Source organism: Bufo bufo, chromosome 1 (genome assembly GCF_905171765.1).
Source record: "Bufo bufo chromosome 1, aBufBuf1.1, whole genome shotgun sequence".
Lineage (NCBI taxonomy): Eukaryota > Metazoa > Chordata > Amphibia > Anura > Bufonidae > Bufo > Bufo bufo.
Window position 1 is genome coordinate 570,026,226 of NC_053389.1, and position 21,678 is coordinate 570,047,903.

Genomic DNA, 21,678 nt, shown 5'->3' on the forward strand with positions numbered 1-21,678 from the left:
TGACAGAAACGCTAGTGTGAAAGTGCCCTAAGCCAGTTTTCCTAAATGTCCCCCACATGAATAAAAAACTGATCTGATAAGACGTGCAACACAGCAACCAATCAAATCCTTTCTATCATTCTGCAATGTAGGCTATAAACACAAAAGCAGTGATCTGATTGGCTGCCATACAATACATAGGATTACCGGTATATAAGGTGCCCAGTGTCTACACCAGGGCCATGCTCCTCTATGCAAGAGCTGCCTTATTCTCAGTTATGCCCGGGGCAATAGAGCGCACCCTGCCGGGTACGACCTGACATGTATAAAGTGGGGGTCATGGTAGCTCAGCCTAGAAGTGCATGGTTCAGTCACGAATAGCTGACTGCTATAATAATAAAGTATAAGAGAGTGCATGTGTGCAGGCGGCGCGGTGCATTGTGGGTGTGCGGGAGCCTGCGGAGGGAGGCGGATGGAGAACCGGTAAGTGAGAGGGAGGGAGGAGGAGCGGAGGAATCACAGGGGAGGGCGCCCGCCACCGCCGCTTAAAGGGGAACCGTTAAGTAAAGAATCTAGATCTGGTGAGTAGGGTCGTGTCCCCCTCACACGTGATCCGTGTGCCCGGCCGGTGAGCTGCGGTGGGGGTGTGGAGCAGGCCGTGCCGCCTTAAGGGTTGGGAGGACTGGCAGCGGCGGGGTTAATGGAAGCCCAGTGCCGACATTTTCACTCTGGCCGGCCTTTACCGTAGGCCTGGCAGACGGGACGAGGCAGTCCGGCCGACTTGGTGTCGCCCTGCGCCTTTAAGGCGGGTGGGGAGGAGGGAGCAGCCCGGGCCTGGGGCCCAGAGCCATAACAAATGCATATTGAGTGCAGTGCCCTGTGTGCCCCCGGCCTGCAGCCTGTGTGTGCCCGCACAGCTTCCAGCAGCCCCTCTCCTAGTAACCCTTGCAGTGCCGGCCTCCCCCATCTGCATGCTGCTATTGTGTGCAGCAGGCTCTTCAGGGCCCCCATTGGAATCCTGCTGCTTTCTGTGCAGTGGTGGCCCCTTCACCTGCACCCTGGAGCACTGCATGACAGTCTATAATAGAAATGGCTCTAATGCGCTCTTTATTCCAATAGCCGCCCGCGCCAGTCCTCAGCTTTTACGCCATTTGTGTTTCAGACGTCTGGAGGATGTCCCTTTAAGTGTCTTGTGCTGAGCTGTCATGTAGTTGTCTGCCTGGGTGACCTCAGGTAACCTTTCTGTTAGGGTTAACATGAGGTCACGACTACTCGGAGGAAATTCCTCTGCGCTGGGGTGGTGGTTGTGTAAAATGGTGTTTCCTAAGTCTTCACATTTGGCTATGCTGGTCTGGTGCCATCGGTGGTGGCGAAGGTGGTAGTTCAAGGGACGCGAGACCTAAAGTCTGACTACAAGCTATTGTTCCCTGTTATCAGTCGTTTCACTCTAGGGACAGGCTCATGATCACATTATACACTGCTTGTATCCAGGGCTTATGACCACCCTACAATCCAGCAGCGGTGGTCATGCCTACACATTGTACAAAAAAGCACTGTCTGGGACCGTGGGAGCAGGCATGTGTGGCAGCTCTTGTCCCTGCCGCCTCATATCTGCGCTGCCTTAACCTCGTGATACGAGCCATGTATAATATGATGGAAAAATAAATCCAGCCAGCAAAGGAGGCAATATTGACAATCACAATACATTAGTAAGAGCCTTGTATTCACTTTCTCTACATAATAAATGCCATTTGTTGAAGTGACACAACCCCTGATAAAGTCCTGATAAATGGCCGTCCCGTGATCATTACTATCTCGTCTTCTCCCGCTTTGATAACCTCCTTTTGCACAAGTGACTGTAGCCCCCTAAAGCACATTTACACTGCCTAACTGAGCAGGCGGTTATCAGGGAGAAAGCGTTCCTTCCCGACAATTGCCTGCTCGTCGGTGGAGGTGAAGAACTGCATTTACATGCATCGATCACCTCTACAGTATGGGGATGAGAGATGGCTACTGCTCTCACTTGTCCTCATAAAAAATTAAAGGGGTTGAACCCTGACAAATCCCCTTCTACACCCAGGCAACCCCTCTGAGCGGAGCAGTTCATGCTCCAATGCTTTCTCCATGGGCTTGTGTGTATGTATGTGTGTATGTGTATATATATATATATATATATATATATATATATATATATATATATATATATATATAGGCTAGGGCAATGGTGGTGAACCTATGGCATTGTTGTCAGAGGCGGCACTCACACCCTTCAGCGCAGGACGCACTATGAACGACACAGGCAGTGCACTGAATGTAGGCAGGCTATTATAGCTAAATGATAAAGTACATGGAAGATATACTATACTGGACTGTAGTATTCAGGTTCACTCACCATCACTAAGCTAGGGCATGACTAAAGCCCACCCATTAGTGCCGGTGACATCACTGGGCTCACTGCTAGGCGGAAGCCTCCACCTAGCAAAGACCCGGAACGTCACCGGATCTGCAGAAAAAGCCCTTGCCCTGCGCGATTCAGCCCAGGGCAAGGGAGAGCATCGGAGCATGAAATACTCTGATGATCTTCTCAGAGGGGCTGCCTGGGTGAAAATGGGGTTATGTCCGGGTACAGTTCAGTTTTTGGGCAGCAGATCACTGTTCACACAGGACAATCTGCTGCCCAGAAACAATGATTGAAGTGTCCGCACAATAATTTCACCCAATGAACGAGTGCTTTGCTCATCAAGTGATCTGCTGCACCTTTACACGGGTCGATTATCTGGAATGAGCGTTCAGAGATACTCTCGTTTCAGATAATCTGACTGCAAAGCTGCCTTTAAAGGGGAGGTCTTAAAGAGGACCTGTCACTGCTCCTGACATGCTTGTTTTAATAGCTTCATGCACTCCCCATGTAATAACTATTCTGGAGCATCTATTCTTATGGCTCTATGTTGTGCCATTCCTCTATTATTTCTACTAGAAGTCATGACTGAATTGCTAGCAGTCTGTAGTAAGGGTACAGAGGGGAGGTAACCAGTTGGGGTGTGTACCTGCACAGACTGACTCTATCCAATCAGTGCTGCCATTTTCAGACTGTGCAGGTACACCCCACCCCCCCTCCCCCTTCCCAACTGGTTACCACCCCTCTGTACCCTTACTGGATGGTAACATGCATCTGGCCCTTCATTACAAACTGCTAACAATTCATTCATAACTTCTAGTAGGAATAATAGAGGAATAGTACAACATAGTCATGAGAATAGATGTTCCAGAATTGTTATTACATGGGGAATGCAAATAGTTACTAAAACTGACAGGTCCTCTTTAAACAGGGAATTATGCTAAAATTACCCAAAAATTAATATATTAATTCTAAATCCCTTTAATAATGGGAGGAAATTGGCAGGCAGGGAGATCAGTCGCTCTGAGGGGTTGCTCCAGAGTTGATAGCCATGCTCGTCTATAGCTGTGGCAGCAGTGCGGTCAGTGAAGGGTTAGCAGCCTTTCTGCGGACCTGGCAGTGAACAGATGCAGGTACCCGTGTGCTGTGTGGGGCACATAAAGCCTGGCGGTTGCACACAATAAAGGCCTGGCTTTGCTGCATTAAAGGCACGCTCTGAAGGTGTTCCTGGTTGTGTGATGGCAGCACATACCCTTCTGTCCGTCGCTTCTGTAATGCATTTAACCGCTTTCCCGAATCTGTTTCTAATTGTAGGAGAGATAGGGAGGGCCTGAGCTGGCATGATTGTCCAGTCAGCATGGGCTGCTTCTCCTTTTACATGTCTGATTTATTCCATGTACAGGGCCTCCTTGTATACAAAGGCGTAGTTTTTTTTTTTCCATTTTGGTTGAGGTTTTAGAAACTCCAAGGCCTGTACGCCGGTCAGCTCCCGTTCCTCCTCACTTTATGGGGATTCAGGTATGGTAGGACATGGAGATGATGGTGGTCTGGTAGGTACGCACTGTGGTCTGGTCAGGGTCTTGCTTCTTTTGTGGCAGTGCTGATGCAGCATGCTCTGCAATTTCGTTAAATGGTTGTGGGTTGGGATGAGCAAACTTGTGTTTTCAAGCTCGGCGTACAAGGTTCAGGTTATCTAAGAATTCCGTTATGGATTACGCTACCACAGACCATAACATGGTCCGTGGTAGTGGAATCCATATTGGATTTCTTAGATAACCTGAAACTTGTACGCCGAACTTGAAAACAGAAGTTTACTCAACACTAGCTGTGAGGCACTTTATGGATTTCCTGTTTAAGTCCATCAGTATTGTGCCAGCATTGACTAGAATGAATAGCGAAGTCCATGCAATAGTTAGACAGATAAGTTCCTTAGGCTAGGTCTACTATGCAGCTATGGTCATATAAATCAGCGACTATGCAGCCAAAGAATTGGGTGCGATTTGCCTGTGACTTGCTGTTGCACGACTATTTTGTGGTGCAATTTGACGACAAGTCACTTGCAATGTAGAATCCCACCACCCATTAGACAGTTAAAGGGGTTCTCCTGAATTTTCATATCGATGGCTTATCCTGAGGACATATCAGTATGAGAACAGCAGGGGTCTGACACCTCCACTTATCAGCTGGTTAAAGGGGTTCTCCAGGAATTAAGAAAGTGAAAATACCAAAATATTCCTTCATTCTAAATATATTCCCAAATACCTTTCATTAGTTATAATGGCTTGTTTTGTCTGGGGAGCAATCATTAGGAGGAAAAAAAATGGTCGCCGTCCTATTGGTACGCACAAAACCTGTCCTAATCACACAGGAGGATAAGTTACTTCACAGCACTGACCTGAAGAGCTGCCTCATCCTCCTCTCCGCTCTGCTTGTCAGGGATGATGATCCTGAATACAGATTATAAGATCTTAAAGGGAGTCTTTCACCTAATCTGAGCGTTTTAGACCACTCAGATCAGGTTATAGACTCTTTGACCCTCATTACAATCGTACCTTTCTCTTCTGTGTCCCTTCTCCAGATCATGAAAATAACACTTTTTAAACTTATGCAAATGAGCTTCTAAAGGTGCCCAGGGGTGGCGTTACTGGGCGATGTGCCCAGAAAAACACACCTCCAGCCGGCAGACGTCACGAGTGGCACCAGAGGACAGCGGGCTGGGAACTGGCCCACACCTGCGCACTGCTCTGCCCATTATGGGCAGAGGAATAGCTTTTCATATTGCGCATGCGCCGGCCAACTAAAGACAGCCGGCTGCTGCCAGACACCTTTGGCAGCTGCTTATCTCCCAAGAGAGCAAAAGGATCGGTTGTTGAAACTCAATGCATCTGATCCTTCTTTTCCCCTTATCTCTCAGGGGAGTCGGGTGCTCCCCATACAGAATAGATTGACTACTGTTTCAGCTGAAAACAGCAGGTTTAGCTGACATTAGTTTAATTTATTTGGGGGCCTTGAAGGGGTTGAGCCAGGTTTAAAAGGGGATAATTATGTGATCGATAGGTGGCAACCGCTGCGACTCTCACTGAGCGGCAGGTCAATCAAGCTGTCCTCTATCTGGCCGTCCCATAGAGAATAAGTAGAGCAGCAGCACATGCTTGACCTGCACCCCACTACAGTGGGGGAATGAGACCTCTGTTATCTGGATCAGTGGGGTTCCCATTAGTCAAACCACTACCCAAAACCCATATATATTTAGAAATTTAGTCATTAGTCACATTATGTGCACAAAGTGCTCCCCAGTGTAACTTTACATTCCAACTGCATAAATATTAATATGGTTAATCTGCATGAAGCAGAAAGTTCTGCACAACACAACTACTTAGGCACAGTTTGTACGTATAATTTAGGCCTAAACGTATTTGCACATATCTAAAATCGTAAAATCACCACAACTGCATCAAGACTGGTCAAGCCACTTTTGTTTTATTTATTTATTTTTTAAGCATTAACGGTGTATAAAATACAGCCTTGACAGACTGTGAACAGACAGGTCCACCTTCATGCAACTTTGTGACAAACAGGAATTAGGGTACTTTCACACTTGCGGCAGAGGATTTTGGCAGGCGGAAAAAACGGATGCAGCATTTTTTTTTTTTCCACATTTTTTGCGGTCTGAGCATGTGCAGACCGCAATGCTGGATCCGTTTTTCTGGAACACTCGGGGCCAGATCTGGCATTAATGCACGTCAATGGGAAAAAAATGACGGATCCGGCATTCCTGCAAGTGTTCCGGAATTTTGGATGGAGATAAGGCTACTTTCACACTTGCGTTCGGGGTTCCGCTTGTGAATTCCGTTTGAAGGCTCTCACAAGCGGCCCCGAACGGATCCGTACTGCCCCAATGCATTCTGAGTGGATGCGGATCCGCTCAGAATACATCAGTTTGGCACCGTTTGGCCTCCGTTCCGCTCAGCAGGCGGACACCCGAACGCAGCTTGCAGCGTTTTCGTGTCTGCCTGGCCGTGCAGAGCCAAACGGATCCGTCCAGACTTACAATGCAAGTCAATGGGGACGGATCCATTTGACGTTGACACAATATGGTGCAATTGCAAACGGATCCTTCCCCCATTGACTTTCAATGTAAAGTCAGGAGTCCCTATTAATATACCATCAGATCGGAGTTTTCTCCAATCCGATGGTATATTTTAACTTGAAGCGTCCCCATCACCATGTTAGAATATTCTAAAAGAACTGTGTACATGACTGCCCCCTGCTGCCTGGCAGACCCCCCCCCCCCCCTATATTTAACTCATTGGTGGCCAGTGCGGCCGCTCCCCCCCTGTTTTTAACTCATTGGTGGCCAGTGTGGCCCCCCCTCCCCCCTGTTTTTAACTCATTGGTGGCCAGTGCGGCCGGCCCCCCTCCCCCCCCTGTTTTTAACTCATTGGTGGCCAGTGCGGCCGGCCCCCCCTCCCCCCCTGTTTTTAACTCATTGGTGGCCAGTGCGGCCGGCCCCCCTCCCCCCCTGTTTTTAACTCATTGGTGGCCAGTGCGGGACTCCGATCGGTAACCATGGCAACCAGAACGCTACTGCATTCCTGGCTGCCATGGTTACTTAGCAATTTTAGAAGCATTATACTTACCTGCGATGTCTGTGACCGGCCCGGCGCTCCTCCTACTGGTAAGTGAAAGGTCTGTGCGGCGCATTGCTTATAGCACAGACCTTTCACTTACCAGTAGGAGGAGCGCCCGGCCGGTCACAGACATCGCACGTAAGTATAATGCTTATAAAATTGCTAAGTAACCATGGCAGCCAGGAATGCTGTAGCGTCCTGGTTGCCATGGTTACCGATCGGAGTCCCAGCGATTAAACTGGGACTCCGATCGAAACTCTCCACTGCCACCAATGATGGGGGGTCGGTCATTTTAATGGGGGGGCCGGCCGCACTGGCCACCAATGAGTTAAAAACGGGGGAGGGAGAGGGGGCCGGCCGCACTGGCCATCAATGAGTTAAAAACGGGAGGGAGAGGGGGCCGGCCGCACTGGCCATCAATGAGTTAAAAACAGGGGAGGGAGGGGGGCAGGCCGCACTGGCCACCAATGAGTTAAAAACAGGGGAGGGAGGGGGGGATGGCCGCACTGGCCACCAATGAGTTAAAAACGGGGGGGAGGGGGGCTGGCCACCAATGAGTTAAAGACGGGGGGGGGGGGGGGGGCCGCACTGGCCACCAATGAGTTAAAAACAGGGGGGGAGGGAGAGGGGGCCGGCCGCACTGGCCACCAATGAGTTAAAAACAGGGGGGGAGGGAGAGGGGGCCGGCCGCACTGGCCATCAATGAGTTAAAAACAGGGGAGGGAGAGGGGGCCGGCCGCACTGGCCATCAATGAGTTAAAAACGGGAGGGAGGGGGGCCGGCCGCACTGGCCATCAATGAGTTAAAAACAGGGGGGGGAGGGAGGGGGGCCGGCCGCACTGGCCACCAATGAGTTAAAAACGGGGGGAGGGAGGGGGGGATGGCCGCACTGGCCACCAATGAGTTAAATATGGGGGGGGGGGCAGTCATGTACACAGTTCTTTTAGTATATTCTAACTTGAAGCGTCCCCATCACCATGGGAACGCCTCTGTGTTAGAATATACTGTCGGATCTGAGTTTTCACGAAGTGAAAAATCTGATCTGGTTATGCAGACGGATCCGTTCTGAACGGATGCAAGCGTTTGCATTATAGGAGCGGATCCGTCTGTACAGACACCAGACGGATCCGCTCCTAACGCAAGTGTGAAAGTAGCCTTAAACCGCAGCATGCTGCTGTATTATCTCTGCCCTGAAAAGTCAAAAAGACTGAACTGAAGACATCCTGAACGGATTGCTCTCCATTCAGAATGCATTAGGATAAAACTGATCAGTTATTTTCCGGTATTGAGCCCCTAGAACGGAACTCAACGCTGGAAAAGAATAACGCTAGTGTGAAAGTACCCTTATTTGTACCTGAGACTCGCAGTCAAGCAGAGGTTTACATGTAAAAGTAATGTAAGGCTTCATGCACATGACCGTATGTTTTTGCGGTCCGCAAAAAATATGGATGACGTCCGTGTGCATTCCGTATTTTGCGGAACAGAACAGCTGGCCCCTAATAGAACAGTCCTATCCTTGTCCGTTCAGAGTTTCAGGATCCGGGGAGCTAAGGTCTTCACAAAATTCTACCTGCGAGGTGTATACAACCTTATCTGCATTCGAAAGGGCGATGAGTGGAAGAGTGCTTTAAACACTCGTGATGGACACTACGGGTATCTCATCATGCCCTTTGGTCTGTGCAATGCTCCCGCAGTATTCCAGGAGTTAGTAAACAATATCTTCTGGGACCTGTTCTATGTCTGCGTGATAGTGTACCTGGACAATATACTGATCTATTCTCCAGGTCTGACCACTCACTGGAAGCATGTACGTTTTGGTTTTACAGCGGTTGAGAGAGAATCGACTTTATGACAAACTCGAGAAATGCATCTTTGAAAAATCTTCTGTACCGTTCCTCAGATACATAATCTCGGATGCCGGGTTGCAGATGGATCCTGAAAAATTGAATACAGTAATGGATTGGCCCCGCCCCGTCTTTGTGATATACAGCGCTTCCTTGGATTTGATAATTTCTATCGTCAGGTCATCCCGAACTTTTCATCTTGCGTCTCCGCTCTTACTAAGAAAAGGGTGAATGCCAGAGACTGGACTCCTGAGGCAGAGGCCGCCTTCGTCCAATAAAAAAGGGCCTTTGCTTCTGCACCTGTTCTGCGTCTTCCCGATGTCTCTCACCTATTCTTTTTAGAAGTGGATGTCTCCTCCATAGGAGCTGGTACTGTTTTACTATAGGAGGGTTCCAAGGGCAAGATGTTTACATGTGGATTTTTCTCCAAGCTCTTCTCCCCTGCTGAGAGGAATTACTGCATAGGAGACAGAGCTTCTGGCCATAAAACTTGCCTTGGAGGAGTGGTGTTATCTATTGGAGGGGGCCCAGCATCCAGTGATGATCTTTACCGACCACAAGAACCTTACATATCTGCAGATGGCTCTGAACCCTTGCCAAGCCAGATGGTCACTCTTCTCCCGTTTTGATTTTGAGCTTCACTTTCACCCGGCCGAGAAGAACATCAAGGCGGATGCGCTGTCTAGGTCATTTGATTTCTCCGACCAGCAGGAGGAGCCCCAGTACATTGTAGATACTGTTTGCTTCATTACAGTGGCTCCTGTTCTGGTAAAAGACATCCCTCCCAGGAAAACATTTGTGCCATCTGCCAAGAGAAAACGTATTCTAGCTTGTGGTCACAACTCCAAACTGGCTGGTCACCCAGAGGTCCGCAAAACCACAGAACTTTTGTCTCGCTGCTACTGGTGGCCCACACTGTCTAAGGATGTGCGTGATTGTGTCTGTCAGGTTTGCCCTCTTCGTGGACCGCTTCTCCAAGATGGCGCACTTCATTCCTTTGGCTGGACTGCCCTCGGCTGCTGAACTTGCTAAAATGTTCGTGAGACACATTCCGCTTGCATGGTCTACCTTGCCATATTGTTTCTGATCGCGGAGTCCAGTTTACCTCTAAGCTCTGGAGAGATCTTTGCCGGCTGCTCGAAAATGAGCTGGACTTCTCTTCCGTTTTCATTCCCAGACCAACAGGCAAGTAGAGCGGGTCAATCAAATATTAAAAAACTATCTCCGGCATTTTGTTTCAACTCAACACAACAACTGGGTACAATTACTACCTTGGGCTGAATTCTCCTATAACAACCACAATAGTGAGTCTACTGGATCCTCTCCGTTCTTTGTCGTTTATGGACAACTCCCACGTATTCCTCTCCCTGTTCCTACTTCTTCTGGGGTACCAGCTTGCGATTCCTCTTGTAGGGATATTTAGAGGATTTGGGGTGACACCATGGACTGCATCAACAAAGCGATGACCCGCATGAAAGCGAATGCAGACAAGAGAAGAAGAAAACCGCCTCAGTTCTCATCTGGAGATAAGGTATGGCTCTCTTCTAAAAACATCCGCTTAAGGCCTCTTGCACACAAACGTGTTTATTTTTTATTTTTTCCTGTGTACTTTACTTTTTTTTGCGTTTCGTATACATAACCATTCATTTCAATGGATCCGCAAAAAAAAACGTATACTTCGTATGCATTCCGTTTCCGTTCAAAGATAGAGCATGTCCTTTTTATTGTCCGCATAACGGTCAAGGATAATACTGTTCTATTAGGGGGCAGGAGTTCTGTTACGCAAAAAACAGAATTCACACGGATGTCATCTGTATTTTCTGCGGACCGCAAAATACAGCAAATTTCATACGATCGTGTGCAAGAGGCCTAAGGGTTCCCAGTTTCAAGTTTGCTCCTAGGTTCCTTGGACCCTTTGAAGTATTTAGGAGGATCAACAAAAGTGACATAAGTTACGTCTGCCTCTTTCTCTGCATATTCCTAATGCCTTCCACATGTCCTTGCTAAAACGAGTAGTTCTTAATCGCTTCTCGACAGCTCCTTCTACTCCAACTCCGGTATCTGAAGATTCTGACGAGACATTTGAGGTCAAAGACATCCTGGACATCAAGAAGCGCAGTAAGAAGACCTACTATCTTGTGGACTGGAAGGGCTTTGGTCCTGAAGAGAAGTCTTGGGAACCAGCGGAAAACATTCATGCTCCAAGCTTGATTGAGAAGTTTGTCTCGTCGTGGACTCAAGAAGAGGGGGGTGTAAGGGGTGAGTACTGTAACAGCTGCTTACCGCCGTGTTCAGCGGTGATCTGCTTCCGTTGCTTCCCATTCACTGTTGCAGTCCTGGGCTCTGTCTGCGTGGGTGCTGTTGTTCTGGGATCCACTACACAGCCCTGGCCACAGCATTCTTGCTGCTTGTTTCCTGTAGCACTTCCTTAAGGGCCGGCGTGTTTCACTTCCTGGGCTTTATGGGTTTGGTCATGTGACCTCGCTGACCTATCCTAGCCCTCCTGCACATATATAATTTGGCTCAGCCCCCTTCCCAGATGCCTGTGTCAAGGTCCTTGTGTCCTGCTAAGGTTCCTTGTTTCCACTAGTGTTCCTGACTCGTATCTATATTCCTGGACTCTGCTACCTGTTAGATCCCTATCTGCTTGCCTTGACTCTCCTGTTGCCGACCCGGATTGCGTGACCTGTACCTGTGCCACCTGCCCCGACCTCTTGCCTGTCTGACTACACTTCTGTCCTGCACCTCTGGTACCTTTCTCGGGTACCTTCTGGTCCGCCAGGACCAGCTGCCTCGTGTGCCTATCCTCCTCAAGAGGTAGCGACCTGGTGTTCCCCTCGAGAAAGTCTATCCCCACCATCAGGGGTACTGTGAAGATCCAGAGGTTCACTTAGAGGAGGTGGGACACGTGGCACAGTGGGTTCACACCTGCTGGTTCGTGACACATCTAATAAATTGTATTCACATATTGCTGTTAGCGCAAATCATTAGGGTTGAGGTCAGGCAGGAACACACTGCATTATAAATCATGATAATGCCGTGGGTCCATGACATAGGAGTAGCATTCAGGACAGTAAACACCTCTGAAGTGTATTTCTTGCCCTAAATACGCCTCCCTGAGATTGGCCATACTCATATTTTTATTTTTAAATTATTTATTTGAAAATGATTGTTTATGGCAAAAATGTTACTATTAGTTGTCCCTGTTTAGTGATAATAATTATTGCTGAAACAGGCATTGCTAGAGAAGCAACCAGCATATTTTACGCTAAAGATCAGGTACAAATATTTATATTTTTTTATTTTGTTGATGTTTGTATGTGTGGTGCAAGCGTTTGGCTTGACTTTTTTGATGCCACGATCTGGATGCTAATAAATGTCTGGGTCATGGCTTCAGTAAATGGTCTTATTGGGCATATGGGGTGACCCCAGCGTGTGTGACCGAAAGCACACATTCTCCTTGTAGTGATATAGAATGGAAGGTGATAACATGCACAGAGGTCCATGGTAACCACCCCTCCTGGAGTCATGTACAGCTATGCAGGGAGAGGAGAATCTATTTCTCTCTACAGCCTGCCAGCATTTTCTCCTACACTGGCTGAGCTCACAGCTGTTTTATTCGGATGTATCTCAGGCTATGTATAGTGCATTTGGAAAGTCTTCATATCCTTTCACTTTAACATTTTATGTTGTGGCCTTGTGCTGAAATAAGTCAGGTTTTCCCCATCAATCTGCTTGCAATAACTTATTATGACAATGTGAAAACAGAATGTTCAAAATCTCTGCTAATTTAAGCTACTTTCACACTGGCGTTTTGGCTTTCCGTTAGTGAGATCCGTTCAGGGCTCTCACAAGCGGTCCAAAACGGATCAGTTTTGCCCTAATGCATTTTGAATGGAAAAGGATCCGCTCAGAATTCATCAATTTGCCTCAGTTCTGTCTCCATTCTGCTTTGGAGGGGGACATCAAAACGCTGCTGGCAGCATTTTGGTGTCCGTCTGACGAAACTGAGCAAAACAAATCCGTTCTGACACACAATGTAAGTCAATGGGGACGGATCAGTTTTCTATGACACAATCTGGCACAATTGAAAACTGATCCGTCCTCCATTGACTTTCAATGGTGTTCAAGAAGGATCCGTCTTGGCTATGTTAAAGATAATACAAACGGATCCGTTCTGAGCGGATGCAGACGGTTGAATTATCTGAAAGGATCCGTCTGTGCAGATCCATGACGGATCCGCACCAAACGAGAGTGTGAAAGTAGCCTCATTGAAAAGATGAAACAAAAGTCTTGCATTGACATAATTATTCAGACCCTTTACTCAGGACTTAGTTGAAGCACCTTTGGCAGCGATTACAGCCTCCAGTCTTCTTGAGTATGATGCCACAATTTTCTCACACCTGGAATTGGGGGATTTTCTTCCATTCTTCTCTGCAGTTCCTCTCAAGCTCTGGTTAGATGGGGACTGTTGTGGACAGCCATTTTCAGGTCTCTCCAGAGATGAAGTCAGGGCTCTGACTGGGCCACTGAAGGACATTCACAGAGTTGTCCCTAAGCCACTCATGTGTTGTCTTAGCTGTGTGCTTAGGGTCTTTGTCTTGTTGGAAGGTGAACCTGCAGCCCAGTCTGAGGTCCAAAGCACTCTGTATCAGATTTTCATTAAGAATATCTGTGCTTTGCTCCATTCAACTTTCCCTCAACTCTAGCCAGTCTTGAAAAACTTCCCCACAGCATGATGCTGCCACCACCATTCTTCACTGTAGGGATGGTATAGGGCAAGTGATGAGCAGTGCCTGGTTTCCTCCAGACATGACTATAAAAAGTTTAATCTTGGTTTCATCAGACCAGAGAATCTTGTTTCTCAGTCAGAGTCCTTTTAGGTGTCTTTTTACAAATTCCACATCGGCTTTCAATACTGAGGCAAGGCTTCTTTCTGGCCACTCTGCCAAAAAGCTTAGATTGGTGAAGTGCTGCAGTGATGGATGACATTATGGAAGTTTTCCTATCTGCAAACAGGATCTTTGGAGGTCGGCCAGAAGGATCATTGGATTTTAGTTCACCTCTCCCACTATGATCCTTTTCCCCCGATTACTTAGTTGGGAGGGGCAGCCAGCTCTAGGAACGTTCCTGGTTGTTCCAAACTTCTTCCATTTAAGAATTTTGGAGGCCACTGTGCTGTTGGAAACTTTTAGTGCAGCAGAATATTTTTGTACCCTTTTCCAGATCAGTGCCTCCACACAATCCTGTCTTTGGGCTGTACAGGCAGTTGTTGCCTCCTCATGGCTTGATTTTCACTGATATGCGTTGTCAGCTATGAGACCTTATATAGGCAGGGGCTCTCGTCAAGGTGTAGAAACATCCCAGAGATGATCAAGAGAAACGGGAAGGCCCAAGTGCTATATTTCAAGTGTCATAGCAAAGGATCCGAATACTTGCGTCTACGCGAAAATTTAGTCTTTCCTTTTTAACAAATTTTTAAACATTTTCTTAAATTTTTGTTTTCATTTTCTAATTATGGGGTATTGAGTGCAGAATGATCAGAGAAAACTTGTGTTTTTATCTTAGTACAAGACCGTAACTTAACAAAATGTGAAAAAAAATGGATAGGGTCTGAAGACTTTCCAAATTAACTGTAACAGCCGGATTAGCCAGGTACTGTTTTTAAAGCTAGCTAAACATTAAAGGGGTTGTCTCACTTCCGCAAATAACATTTATCATGTAGAGAAAGTTTTTAATACCAGGCACTTACTAATGTATTGTGTGTGTCCATATTTCTTCCTTTTCTGGCTAGATTAAGTTTTCCATCACTTTTATACACTGTTTATTTCCATGGTTATTACCACCCTGTAATCCAGCAGCGGTGGCTGTGCTTGCACATTATTTAAAAAAATTAAAAAAGCTGGACTGTGCGCACTCCCACAGTCTCGGCCACCAGAGCAGGTTGCACTTTTTCCTTATAGTGTGCAAGCACGACCACTGCTGATGGATTGCAGGGTGGTTGTAACCATGGAAACAAGCAGTGTTTATGATGAAAGAGAAAATTCAATATAGCTAGCAAAGGAAGCAATATGGATAATAATAATACATTAGTAAGTGGCTTGTATTAACTTTAAATGCCATGAGTGACACAACCCCTTTAAATCAAGAAAGGGCTAGCCGACTGCCTTAATGAATACTTCTGTTCAGTTTTTACAAAAGAAAAAGGAGAAGGACCTCCACTAGAAAGGAGGACTAATAAATCGTTTGATGCATGTGTCTTTACAGAGGAAGATGTTCTAAGTTTGCTGTCTAAAGTGAAGACAAATAAGTCACAGGGGCCTGATGAGATACACCCAAAATTATTAAAAGAGCTTAGTGGTGAGCTGGCAAAACCGTTAACAGATTTATTTAACCAATCATTAGTAACAGGAGTCGTCCCGGAAGATTGGAAATTGGCAAATGTCGTGCCCATTCACAAGAAAGGTAGTAGGGAGGAATCGAGCAACTATAGACCAGTGAGTCTGACATCAATAGCAGGCAAATTAATGGAAACCCTATTAAAGGATAGGATTGTGGAACATCTAAAATCCCATGGATTGCAAGATGAAAAACAACATGGGTTTACTTCAGGGAGATCATGTCAAACAAATCTTATAGATTTTTTTGACTGGGTGACTAAAATAATAGACGGTGGAGGTGCAGTAGACATCGCATATCTAGATTTTAGTAAGGCTTTTGACACTGTCCCACATAGAAGACTTATCAATAAACTGCAGTCATTGAGCATGGACTCCCATATTGTTGAGTGGATTAGGCAGTGGCTGAGTGACAGACAGCAGAGGGTTGTAGTCAATGGAGAACATTCAAAACAAGGTCATGTTACCAGTGGGGTTCCACAGGGATCTGTACTGGGACCAATTTTGTTTAATATCTTCATAAGTGATATTGCAAAAGGCCTCGATGGTAAGGTTTGTCTTTTTGCTGATGACATAAAGATATGTAACAGGGTTGATGTTCCTGGAGGGAAACGCCAAATGGAAAAGGATTTAGGAAAACTAGAAGAATGGTCAGAACTCTGGCAACTGAAATTTAATGTGGATAAGTGCAAGATAATGCACCTGGGGCGTAAAAACCCAAGGGCAGAATATAGAATATTTGACACAGTCCTGACCTCAGTATCGGAGGAAAGGGATTTAGGAGTAATTATTTCAGAAGACTTAAAGGTGGGAAGACAATGTAATAGGGCAGCACGAAATGCCAGCAGAATGCTTGGATGTATAGGGAGAGGTATAAGCAGTAGAAAGAGTGAAGTGCTTATGCCGCTGTACAGAACACTGGTGAGACCTCACTTGGAGTATTGTGCGCAGTACTGGAGGCCATATCTCCAGAAGGATATAGATACTCTAGAGAGAGTTCAGAGAAGAGCTACGAAACTAGTACATGGATTGCAGGATAAAACTTACCAGGAAAGATTAAAGGACCTTAACATGTATAGCTTGGAAGAAAGAAGAGACAGAGGGGATATGATAGAAACTTTTAAATACATAAAGGGAATCAACTCGGTAAAGGAGGAGAGCATATTTAAAAGAAGAAAAACTACCACAAGAGGACACAGTTTTAAATTAGAGGGGCAAAGGTTTAAAAGTAATATAAGGAAGTATTACTTTACTGAGAGAGTAGTGGATGCATGGAATAGCCTTCCTGCAGAAGTGGTAGCTGCAAATACAGTGAAGGGGTTTAAGCATGCATGGGATAGGCATAAGGCTATCCTTCATATAAGATAGGGCCAGGGACTATTAATAGGATTCAGATATATTGGGCAGACTAGATGGGCCAAATGGTTCTTATCTGCCGACACATTCTATGTTTCTAGGACCACAGTGCTTCGGCACACCACTCTAGTTTTATGAAACAGTATTGAAGCAAAAGTATGCAACACTCACCAATGTAGATCTTTTATCAAGGAATAAAGTCATTGGGCAGAGGTATGAAAAGCTAGGACCAGGCGATGGCCATTTCACATTTCTCCCCGCTTCATCTTGGCCTACTCAACATGGTGACTTATCTACTCCATATAACACCCCCTTCTACATCATAATACTTTGAATAAAATGACATGATATTGCACGTTATGATATTTACAAAAAAGAACACGTCATTCTGATCATTAAGGCCCAAAGGACCCAGAGCTTCACATTTCAAATTCCATTCTGCTTCCCTTCTTACAAGTAAAAAGTGTCTAGCTCATCCTGACACTGTCCAACAAATTATAAAACATTCGGATCATAGGCATGATATTCGCTAACATATTTACTCAAGCGAGAACACCATTCCAAGTTTCAGTAGATCTCAGATGTTCCTTGAAGCAAACAAGCCTGGGACTAATTGTTTTGCCGATATAGAAATAACCACGTTGGCGGAACACCACATAGACCATAAAGATAGATCTCCAAGTTATTAGATCTTTACCTTGCCTGCACCTCTCTTCAGATAAGGGGGAAAGCTATATTCAGGTTGTAATTCAATAAGTAAAAAGGTAAGGCTACTTTCACACTTGCGTTCGGAGCGGATCCGTCTGGTGTCTGCACAGACGGATCTGCTCCTATAATGCAAACGATGGTATCCGTTCAGAACGGATCCGTCTGCATTATATTTCAGAAAAAAATCTAAGTCTGAAAGTTGTTCAGACGGATCCGTCCAGACTTTGCATTGAAAGTCAATGGGGAACCGATCCGTTTGAAATTGCACCATATTGTGTCAACTTCAAACGGATCCGTCCCCATTGACTTACATTGTAAGTCTGGACGGATCCGTTTGGCTCCTCACGGCCAGGCGGACACCCGAACGCTGCAAGCTGCGTTCAGGTGTCTGCCTGCTGAGCGGAACGGAGGCCAAACGGTGCCAGACTGATGCATTCTGAGCGGATCCGCATCCACTCAGAATGCATTGGGGCCGTACGGATCCGTTTGGGGCCGCTTGTGAGAGCCTTCAAAAGGAACTCACAAGCGGAACCCCGAACGCTAGTGTAAAAGTAGCCTGAGTTTTCACAGAACTTTTGATATGTCCTAGATATATCAAAAGTTTGAATCAGTGGGAATCTGAATGTCACCTGAACGAGGAGAGAGAAGTACTTGCATGTTGTTCTCTCTCTCTCTCTCTCCTTGCTGCAGGAGAGGATAGTCCTGCTCAGACCCCCACCAATGAAAATTTTTCATATGTCTATGACATGGCAAAAGTTTTCTCAAAACTCAGTGACCTAGTACACAGCAGTACGGATTCTAATGTGCACTAGACACCTGAACGTCAGGTGCCTATTTTAGTGGGAAAACTATAAAAAAATGTTTTATTTTCAGCACATTTAGAACATGTTTGAAGTTATGAACATTAAGGTACACTTTAAAACTGAGAAATATACAAATAAATATCCGTTGTGTACAAGAAGCTTGGCCTCTTCCTCCTCTCAGTCCTATGTCTGGTTGTGAGACACCTGGCTGAAGCAGGAGCCTCTCTCTGTGTTTTCTGTAGGACAAATAGATTAAGCCTTGCCTCCTTAGTCCATTTCCAATGGAAGAGTAGATCAGCAACATATGAACTCTCATGTTCTTTGCTGGATTTCTAACCGTTTGTGTCGGGATAATGCAGAAAATGCTGCAGACTGACAGGGAGGACAATCCTATTTCTTGTTTACTTTTAGCATTAATTTCTAGGTTCATTGTTACATTAGGCCGCAGTGGGCGCTATTTGATGTGGCTCCTAGTGATGGCTTCATAAACCTGAAGGAGGCTTTTCTAATAGACATTTGTCATCAGAGTCCTTGTTTGTTCATCAGTGTTGGTCTCGCCAGTGGAAGTCTATAGGTATGCTAGAAGAGTGACGGGACATTTGGTTTTCTGCACTGTATACTAGGGAGTCAGACCAAACCCCCTTAGGCTACTTTCACACTCGCGTTTTGTGCGGATCCGTCCTGGACGGATCCGTTCAGATAATACAACCGTCTGCATCCGTTCAGAACGGATCAGTTTGTATTATCTTTAACATAGCCAAAACGGATCCGTCTTGAACACCATTGAAAGTCTATGGGGGTTGGATCCGTTTTCTATTGTGCCATATTGTGTCGGTGAAAACGGATCAATGGGGGTCGGATCCACTTACATTGTGTGTCAGGATGGATCTGTTTGCCTCCATCGTCAGGTGGACACCAAAACGCTGCAAGCAGCGTTTTGGTGTCCGCATCGAGAGCGGAATGGTGATGGAACGGAGGCAAACTGATGCATTCTGAGCGGATCCTTTTCCATTCAAAATGCATTAGGGCAAAACTGATCCGTTTTTGGACCGCTTGTGAGAGCCCTGAACGGATCTCTCAAACGGAAAGCCAAAACACCAGTGTGAAAGTAGCCTTAGGCCTCTTTCACACGGGCGTTGCGGGAAAAGGTGCGGGTGCGTTGCGGGAACATGCGCGATTTTTCAGCGCGAGTGCAAAACATTGTAATGCGTTTTGCACTCGCGTGAGAAAAATCGCGCATGTTTGGTACCCAAACCCGAACTTCTTCACAGAAGTTCGGGCTTGGGATCGGTGTTCTGTAGATTGTATTATTTTCCCTTATAACATGGTTATAAGGGAAAATAATAGCATTCTTAATACAGAATGCATAGTACAATAGCGCTGGAGGGGTAAAAAAAAAAATTTTTTTAACTCATCTTAATCCACTTGCTCGTGCAGCCCGGCATCTCTTCTGTCTTCTTTTTTGCTGTATGCGGGAAAAGGACCTGTGGTGACGTCACTCCGGTCATCACATGGTCCATCACCATGGTAAAAGATCATGTGACGGACCATGTGATGACCGGAGTGACGTCACCACAGGTCCTTTTCCTGCACACAGCAAAAAAGAAGACAGAAGAGAAGCCGGGATGTGTGAGCAAGTGGATTAAGGGGAGTTTAATTATTTTTTATTTATTTTTTAACCCCTCCAGCCCTATTTTACTATGCATTCTGTATTAAGAATGCTATTATTTTCCCTTATAACCATGTTATAAGGGAAAATAATAATGAGCGGGTCCCCATCCCGATCGTCACCTTGCAACCGTGCGTGAAAATCGCACCGCATCCGCACTTGCTTGCGGATGCTTGCGATTTTCACGCAACCCCATTCATTGGGGCCTGCGTTACGTGAAAAACGCACAAAGAGGAGCATGCTGCAATTTTCACGCAACGCACAAGTGATGCGTGAAAATCACTGCTCGTGTGCATAGCCCCATAGAAGTTAATGGGTCAGGATTCAGTGCGGGTGCAATGCGTTCAACTCGCGCATCGCATCCGCGCGGAATACTCGCCTGTGTGAAAGGGGCCTTAGTCACTCAGAAGTTTTGAGAGGGAGTATATAAATTCAGATGGAAGTTCCCTAACAAAAAGGGCTTCACCTAGAGTTTCTAAAAAAACTTTAACCTACAGTAGTGGCCAAAGGTTTTGAGACCGATACAAAGTTTCCTGCTTCAGTGTTTTTAGGTCTCTTTGACAGATGTGGTATACTGTAGCACGATTCTAAGCATTTTATCTTTTTTTTTTTTTTTTTTACTTTTATTGACAAATACATAGTTTGTGTAAAAACTCAATGCGGGAGATTTATCAAGACTAGCATTCCTATATGCCACTGTTGATCCCCTGTGCTGGAGTAAGTTGAGCCTATGTAGCCTCTTAAAGGGGGTTTTCCAGGATTTTTTTTTGATTGATGACCTAACCTTCGGTATTTGATCTGTGGGGGTCTGACACCCGGGAACTCCTCCGATCAGCTGTTTGAAAAGGCAGTAGCACCACGGCAGTCTCTCTGCTCACGAAGCACAGTGCTGTGCATTGCATAGTAGCTATGCTTGGTATCGCAGCTCAGCCCCATTCACTTCAATGAGGCTGAGCTGCGTCTATATAACCAATGAACGTGACGTAATATGGCTTAGGCAAAGCTGGAGAAAGCCTAGGTGCTACTGCAAGCTTTTGTGCCTTTTCAAACAGCTGATCAGACCCTCACCGATCAGATAATGATTACCTATCCAGAGGATAATCCCTTTAATAAATGAGTTTGATCTCTGGCCCTCTGTGCGCCAGAAACTTAAACACCACTCCTGACATTCCTGTTTTAATAGCTTCATGCATTCCCCATGTAATAACCATTCTGGAGCATCTATTCTTATGGCTCTATGTTGTACTATTCCTCTATTTCTACTAGAGGTTATGAATGAATTGGCAGCAGTCTGCAGTAAGGGTACAGAGGGGGTAACCAGTTGGGGGGTGTGTACCTGCACAGTCTGACAATGGCAGCACTGATTGGATAGAGTCATTCTGTGCAGGGACCCCCCCCCCAACTGGTTACCACCCCTCTGTACCCTTACTGAAGGCTAATAGCAATTCAGTCATAACTTCTAGTAGAAATAATAAAGGAATGGCACAACATAGAGCCATAAGAATAGATGCTCCAGAATTATTACACGGGGAATGCATGAAGCTATTAAAACAGACATGTCAGGAGTGATGAAAGGTCCTCTTTAAATCTTTGTCAGCCAGGGTTATGCGTAGTCTTGAGCTATAATTTGCCAGTTTCTGGCATGTTATAATAAATCCGGTGGGCCTCACTAAGCCCACCCCATTTTGCTAAGCCCCACCTCTTTTATCACCACTTTAGAAAAATGTTGAAGGTTGAAAAGTTACAAATCATGGTGTGCCATAATATCCCTTTCTGGAACGCTGATGATGGCAGCCACTCCTTGCCTAATCAGTGCTTGGAGTTTAGCACAAATATGTTTTTGTTTGTCCACGTACAAGTAACGTGAAATCCATTTTACAGTTGGATGGAAA

At 46.0% G+C, this 21,678-nt stretch overlaps 1 protein-coding gene across 3 annotated transcripts in view; it reads left to right on the forward strand.

The window, feature by feature from the left end:
- The first annotated feature begins 405 nt into the window (after positions 1 to 405).
- The window catches only part of SEPHS1 (selenophosphate synthetase 1), a 110,181-nt gene continuing 88,908 nt past the window's right edge, over positions 406 to 21,678 (forward strand). Inside the window, exon 1 of one of the 3 annotated variants that reach the window (XM_040413160.1) lies at positions 406 to 462. The gene's annotated coding sequence lies outside the window, so the exon portion shown is untranslated. The other 2 variants (XM_040413159.1, XM_040413161.1) reach the window with 2 other exon arrangements.